Genomic DNA, 7,205 nt, shown 5'->3' with positions numbered 1-7,205 from the left:
CTCATCACCCCTATAAGATGGATACCGGCGTCCTCGCGAAGTGCTCACACCCCACCCCCAGTAGGAGGAAGGGGAAAAGGAGGTAAATGAAATGATGCCAAATACCATCACTCTTAAATCGGTCCGGGCCAGAATAGAACAAGATAAGAAGTAATGAGCCAAGTACTGCCACCATGAGGGTTAATAAACTAAGTGCTGTGACATTGTTTTACTAATTGCCGGATCTGCTTAATGTGTCTGCTTTATGTGACCTGTAGTTACTTATCTGCTAATCTGCTAAAATGCATGGTTTGCTTCTGTAAAAGGGGTCATCTTGACCCCGTGCTTGCTTTTTGCTTCTTTTGCCAACTTTCTTTTTGCTTCTAATTGCTAACTTTCAGCCCACCTGTTTGGCCCTTTGCCCACTTTCAGACTAGAAATGCCCAAACTTCAGACCCCTTGATGCTCTCTCACTTAGTCTGCTTTAGACTTTGCTGAGAGAGCCCCACAGTTAATTAAAAACTCCCTTTTGAAATTCTAATTTGAGTCGGTGGTCCTTATCTCACCGCATAACAACAAGGGTTATGCTGTTCAAGCTCGAACAGTTGCTGGACAGATATCCTTGTAGAAGTATTTTGTATGTAAGGTTACAGTGACCCTTGTGCAAGGGTGTAGTTTTTGCAATCTTATGTGGCCTCTTGTTACTAAGCACATATGCAAAAGAGCCCGCCATTCATGGCCTTCCCTGCCTCTTCCTCAGGGTTGTAACACAAGGGACGTCATTTTGTTTCTGCTAACTTTCATATTTGCATATAACATATGCACATTCTCCCCAAATACTTTAAATCATGTCTACATTAACAAGTACTAATATGATCTAAATGGCTATTGTTTCTCTTATTTGTATTTTTTTATTGTTGCATTGTTTTTTATTTTGTTTTAATGAATATTTGCAATTCTTGGTAGGTTGAATCTCCAGATGCAGAACCCAAAGATACAAAGGACCAACTATAAACTCTGAAAAACTGTCATAAACAAGAGGCAATCAGAGGAGTAAAACTAAATGTTATGTGGTATATTGGGGGGCCGGGGAGTGGTGGTCTTGTAATAAAAAGGATATTTAGGGGAAAACCAGCAGAATCCAGATAAAATATGGAACTTTTTATAATAGTTGTGACAAATGTACCATAGTAGTAAGATGTTAATAATAGGAAAAAATGGATGAGAGGTATACAGGAATTCTCTGTACTTCACTTGCGGTTTTTCAGTAAATCAAACTATTCTAAAATTAAAAGTTTATTTTTTTATTTATGGGGGCAAGACATGATTGCAAGAGGGACTTTGCCTAACAATTGAAATCAATGTAATCTGGCTTATTGTACCCTCAATGAATCCCCAACAATAAAAAAATAAATAAATAAATAAAAGTTTATTTTTTTAAAAAGGGGGCATGATGGAAATAAATGGTTTCAGATTTAGAATTGTTAAAAGATACACTTTGGCACTTTAAAATTTTAACGAGTTTATTAGAGCAGGGATTCATGAGTCAGGAAGTTCCAAACTAGAAGTGTTCTGGATCTACTCCAGAGGGGCTTGAGAAGAAGGATTTTATAAGGTGAATGCAAAAGAAAAGCAAAGACATTATTTGATTGGTTAAAGTTAGAACAGTTGCCATATTTGAACTATTGCTAGGAGAATTTCAAGACACTAATGCCCAGTTAACAGCCTGTGCTTGGCAGAATTTCAATTTCATTTTATATTAAATTCCAAGTTAGGTTTTGGTTTGCCTACGTAGGAAGTCAACAGCATTAGAGTTATCTCGTCTATTGGCCTCCTATTTATCATAATTCCATTAACAGATCCAAGATTCAGTGATGTCATCAAAGATCAATAGTCTTTCTAACTTTCCACATTACCGTCTGTAAGGATTTGGCTATTTACCTCTCTGTGGCTTTCCCTATAGTCTCAAGGTAATTGCTGCAGCTCCAGGCATCCCATTCTACTGTAACTGTTCTCAAGACAGCAAGAAAAGGGGTACAGAAAGTGGGGAGACTTTCCTTTTATGAAGGAGGAAAATAAGGTATGCTCCCATTTTCTAGGTGAGACTTGACAAAGATTCTCCCCTGACCAGCAAATTCTAGCCAGATTCCTCTGAGCAAAAATATGTCCCATAAAAACTATAGACTTCATCCACTCCTCTTCCCCAACATTAAAAGCCTTAAACACTAACATAGTTTCTAACAGCCCAAGGATACATCCCTAGGATAACCCTATATCCCCCCACCCCCAACTCCCGCCACTTAAAGGCCCTTCATCAGAATGTTCAAGGCTGCCCAAGAACATTTCTGTTTGTTCTAGCCAATATCTGACAGTGCCTTTTTTAAAGCACTTACTGAAAAGACCTTACAGTTGTAAATTCTTTCTCTGTCCTTGTGATATCTGCATGTATATCTCCCAAATCAGGAATGCCTTTCTCAGGCCCGAAAAGCCATTCCTCTGAAATGGAACCAGCAGAAATGTTCAGGTCTATGTCTTTCAGTCATTATAGTGGGAAGAGAGAATCCTAATTTACCAACAGCCAGCTCAGACACACCTGGCCTGATCAGCATTTACACTGCCCAGCCCTTTTAATTTTTAATTTCCCTGACTCAACCCAGGCCTCCACTGATCTCCCTTCCTATCTATGACTCTAACTTTAAAATGCAAAGTCAATGTTGGATGAATGAGAGTTAAACTTCCCTCAGGCCAGGCCCTCTTTGCTATTGCAATAGTACACTGCTGATTAAACTCTGTCTTTACCACTTTAGTGCTGGCTTTATCTTTGACAGATTAAGTAAATTGCTTTAATTACACAATGACTAAGCAGCTGAACCAGAGTTTGATTCCAGGACTCAAAGTCCATAATCTACCTTCAGGAAAGCTTACTGAACATCCTAAACAAGCATAAAATGGAAGAAAAGCGAGTGTCAAGTGGAGTTCTGTGAAGACAGATAATCATGAGCAAGGAAAGACACTAAGAGCTTACTTATTGATAATTTAACAACATTGCATTCCAACATCTTTTAATAGACACCATGAAACCATGTTCTTGATGGGCAATAAAATAATTACTTTAAACCAATGGTTAATAAAGATACGAATGTATTCCACAAGTACATAGATGTGATAAAATCCTTTAATCCATACAGCGGCCAATATGGTCTCAGACATTTGACAGTCACAACTAAGGCATGTCTTTTAACCTGATCTTTACCAGTAATAACAGATCTGGGGCTTCCATCTCCACTCTTTTATTTCTCAAATTGTTCATAATGCAATCAAAGTGCTACGTATTGGGGGCCTGTCACACACACACCCCACCAGAATCAAGACTCAAATGGGACAGAGGAAGAAAATGCAAAACCCTGAAGTAGCGCTTAATCATAGGCTTTAAATTATCATGCTTTTCAAAAGCCAGTTTTCAAAATGTTTTCAAACCTGTCAGTCCTTAATGATTCTGCCCCTGTTCTTATGCTTATAAAGTCCTTTTCCTCCACTAAAAATATAAATTTTACTTATAGTTTTTTATGTTTTCATTTATAAATCACTTTTTCCCCCTCAGAAATTATTTAGTATATATTGTAAGGCATTTTTTTCTTTCCAATCATACATTTTCCCTACTATCTATTTGAATAATTCTTTCTCCTATTAATTATTATTATTTTTTTTTTTTTTTGCACTTTGTGGCTGGGGCTGGATTTGAACTCGCCACCTCCGGCATATGGGGCTGGCGCCCTACTCCATTGAGCCATAGGCGCCACCCTCCCCTATTAATTGTTAATGCCACCTGTTGGACCCCTGTCAATTCTTGTGTTGGTACCAGGACTAAAAGAATAAACAAACCAGATTAAAAATCATGATTCCTGGCCCCCTTACAATTTGCCTTTTGAAACTGCAGGAACCTCCCCCTGTCCAGGTTTCCTACACACCATGTGCCATTGCTAAATGGCTCTCCTCCTGAATTTAACCCGTCACACTTCCTTCTTAACACTGGGTCACTCCAGCTAAAGAAAAAAATAGCTAGTGATGTGGAGAAAGGCCAACTAATGACAGACCAAACACGCTGAAATAAAGATGAAAATTTTAAATGGAGCTCTTAATTATCCTCAGTGGGGGGGGGGGAGGAAATTGTATAGTGTATGACTCCATTATATAACTTTTTTTATAGTTTTTTTTTAAGAACCTTTATTTGCCATGCTCCAAATTTTACAGCAAACCACATTCTTTTTTTTTTTTTTTTGGTAGAAATGGTGGTGTCACTCTTGCTCAGGCTGGTCTAGAACTCCTGAACTCAAGCTATCCTTCCACCTTGGCCTCCCAGAGTGCTAGCATGTAACATTTTGAAACAACAGACGTTTCTACACTAATCTGTAGAAATGGTGAGCAGATCAGTGGTTGCCATGGCATAGAGTTGGGTTGAGGAGCAAGACAGAAGAATGTTTGGTGACAGCAACAGCAGAGATCCTTGTGTTGATGGAAATGTTCTCGTCTTGAATGTAGTGGTGGAAACACAAACCCACACGTGTGATAAGATTATACAGAACCAATACACACAATAAGTACAAATAAAACTGGGGAGGGTTTTTTTAGAATATAAAAGTATAAACTTATTTTACTTATAAAATAAAGAGGGCCATAAAGTTCGCACACTATTTTAAATTGCACATGGACTTTATGGCTAGAGTAAGGGGAAAGAGTGGGGGGGAAGAGATGAGAAAGAGAAGAAAGCAGGGGGTGGAGAGGGTCATATGGGATAGAGAGAAAAGGAACAAGAGAATGGCACTGCATCCCAAAGAAAGAAAGGAAAAATGTCCACCAGAACTGGGGAGATTTAAAGATGATTGGTGTATTGTATTCTTGTGATACGGTATTATTCTTTTGCAAAATGTTCCCACTGAGAGAAACTGGATACAGTCTATGGAATTTCAGTACTATTTTTTTTTTTTTAATTTTGAGACAGAGTCTCCAGCTGTCACCCTGAGTAGAGTGTTGTGCTGTCACAGCTCACAGCAACCTCCAACTCTTTGAGCTTAAGCGATTCTCTTGCCTCCGCCTCCCAAGTAGCTAGGATTACAGGCGCCCGCCACAAGGCCCAGCTATTTTTTGGTTGTAGTTGTCATTGTTGTTTGGCGGGCCCGGGCTGGATTCGAACCCACCAGCTCCTGTGTATGTATGTGGCTGGCGCCTTAGCTGCTTGAGCTACAGGCACAGAGTTTCTCTGTACTATTTCTTACAACTACATGTAAATGAATAATTATCTCAGTCAAAATTTCAATTGAAAATTACCAATTAATCTTTCTGATTACCAACTTTTTTTACTGAATGATTAGAAACCTACCTTGAAATTGCAACGTAATTAGAATCTATATAAATCAGTGGCATCCATTGGAACTTTCTGCATTGATGGAAATATCCTGTATCTGAACAGGGACCACTAACACGTGAATACAGAGCAAGTGAAATGCAGCTAGTGCAACTAATGAATTAAATGTGTAATTGTATCAATGAATCCCCAACAATAAAAAATAAAAAATAGGGCGGCGCCTGTGGCTCAAGGAGTAGGGCGCCAGTCCCATATGCCGGAGGTGGCGGGTTCAAACCTAGCCCCGGCCAAAAGCCACAAAAAAAAAAAAATAATAATAAAAAAAAATAAAAAATAAAAATAAATAAAAAATAAAAAAAATGTGTAATTGTATTAATTTGATTAATTGTAATTTGCATTTAAATGGTCACTTGTGGCTACTCTCGGTGTAGGCCACAGCACAGAGCAAAACTCAGCCTTACAGTCCTCTGTTCTCTTGTTCCATGTAGTAAGGAACAAAACTCATTTCCCACCACTGGACTAATTCATAAACCCTCTGAGGCTGGATCCATATCTTCTTTTTTTTTTTGCAGTTTTTGGCCGGGGCTGGGTTTGAACCCGCCACCTCCGGCATATGGGGCTGGCGCCCTACCCCTTTGAGCCACAGGCACCACCCACTTCACTTTTTAAATGAGGATAAAAGGTGCATACCAAGGTGTTGAGTGGGAAATAGGGCTGTGAAGCCCCCTGACCCTGTACACCACAGGACCCTGAAAAGATGATGGTCCCACAAGAGCCCAGAGAGAGAACGCTGTGATGAGTTGAGTTGTTAAATGTTTCATATGATAATTGGGAAAATGGCCAAGGGTAAGTAAGGAGCTTTGCTTTCATATACTAAGGGAAAAATGAACCTGTCATTTTCTTCCAGATTCTTCCCCAATACTAGCTCCAAAGACTTCAATTCCAGCGTTGTTATTTAGAATGGGCAGGGAAGCCCATACAAATGCCCCATTTCTTCAAGCACTGCTATGAATAGCAGAACAGTTGGAGCTTGGAGCAAAACCACTGATGAACCAGAGAATCAGAGATGTGAGGCACGGTAAATAGGATTTACACTGTCTCACAGTACAAATTGGCCCTTACAAACTGCCTAAGGGGCGCAAGAGGAGAACTGGATAAGGCCCTCAAAATTCTGCAAAGGAACAAGTTTCTAAAATAGGGGTGGTAATCACCCACTGCCTCCTCATTTGCTTAATAATAATCAGTGTTTGCCACTTACACTGGAGTCAAGCGTAGGGGTTAGTTAATACTGTAAACTTAGTAAATGTAGAATATAATTGTCTTAATACAATGACTAAGAAAGTGCCAGGAAGGCTATGTTAACCAGTGTGATGAAAATGTGTCAAACTGTGGGCGGGGCCTGTGGCTCAAGGAGTAGGGCGTGGGTCCCATATGCCGGAGGTGGCGGGTTCAAACCTAGCCCTGGCCAAAAACCAAAAAAAAAAATGTGTCAAACTGTTTATAAAACCAGTGTATGGTGCCCCATGATCACATTAATGTACACAGCTATGATTTAATATTAATTAAAGAAAGAGAGAATGGATGAAAAAAAAAAAAAAGATTCCCAGCCTTTTAGGCACAGTTATCACTTACAAAGATTCTTGACTTTTCTGTAGATAATATCACTTTTGAAACCCTAAAGGGAGTTTCTAAGATACCTTCCAGACATGCATTCCAGTGGATTGGCTGATCTGCCCACACAGCAGCCTACACCAACAAACCGACTCAGCTCGAATTATGACCCCAGGATCCAAAACAACACAAGATGATTTCCACACCCCTATAATTTTGCCCCCACACTTACCAAATTAGCAAATCTAATTAT

This window comes from Nycticebus coucang, chromosome 16 (genome assembly GCF_027406575.1).
Source record: "Nycticebus coucang isolate mNycCou1 chromosome 16, mNycCou1.pri, whole genome shotgun sequence".
NCBI lineage: Eukaryota > Metazoa > Chordata > Mammalia > Primates > Lorisidae > Nycticebus > Nycticebus coucang.
Note: the sequence above shows the minus strand (reverse complement) of the source record.